A 667-nucleotide genomic window follows, 5' to 3' on the forward strand; every position below is an offset into this window, starting at 1 on the left:
AGGGTGCGTGGGATAACCCCGAGAGTGTTCCTGCTGTCATGCAAAGTCGCATCCCAGTCCCTGACCCCAGGTCCAGTGTGTCTAGCACACAGACAGGATAGTTGCAGGCCTCCAACTGGCCTCCTTCTGACCAACAGACAGCCATCATTAGCAACGAGACACTACCAGCTTTCATCGGAAATCGCAACAGATGTTCACCCTGCCCTCCAACGAGCTGTGGCTTGACACCACTGGGGGAGCAAATGGCGTTGGTTTGAGGTCGGTGGAATGCACACTACAGGATGTCTGGCTCGGAGATGTCCTTGAAGTAACTAATTTCTAACAGTTCGTTGTGTCACTGTGGTGCCAACTGCTGCTCAAATTTCTGCGCATATGCAGTATGATGCGCCAGGGCCATAAGGTGAACCCGATGGTCTTCCCTCTCGGTAGTGACACTTCACCACCCAATCCTGCCACCGTACACTGTCGTGTCCACTTTTGCCAGCAATTATGTATAGTGGCTACTTTTCTGTCAGTTCTTTCTGCATTATCACAGAACAAGCGTCCTGCTACTCGTAGCCCTATTACGCCTTAATGGGGGTAGGACTTTAAACGGGCTGACTTGGAGCAGGAAAGGTATCACAGGACATTTTAATTTCCAGTGTCTATAATTTTACATATAAATTCA

The sequence above is a fragment of the Schistocerca gregaria genome, chromosome 8 (assembly GCF_023897955.1).
Source record: "Schistocerca gregaria isolate iqSchGreg1 chromosome 8, iqSchGreg1.2, whole genome shotgun sequence".
Taxonomy (NCBI): Eukaryota; Metazoa; Arthropoda; class Insecta; order Orthoptera; family Acrididae; genus Schistocerca; species Schistocerca gregaria.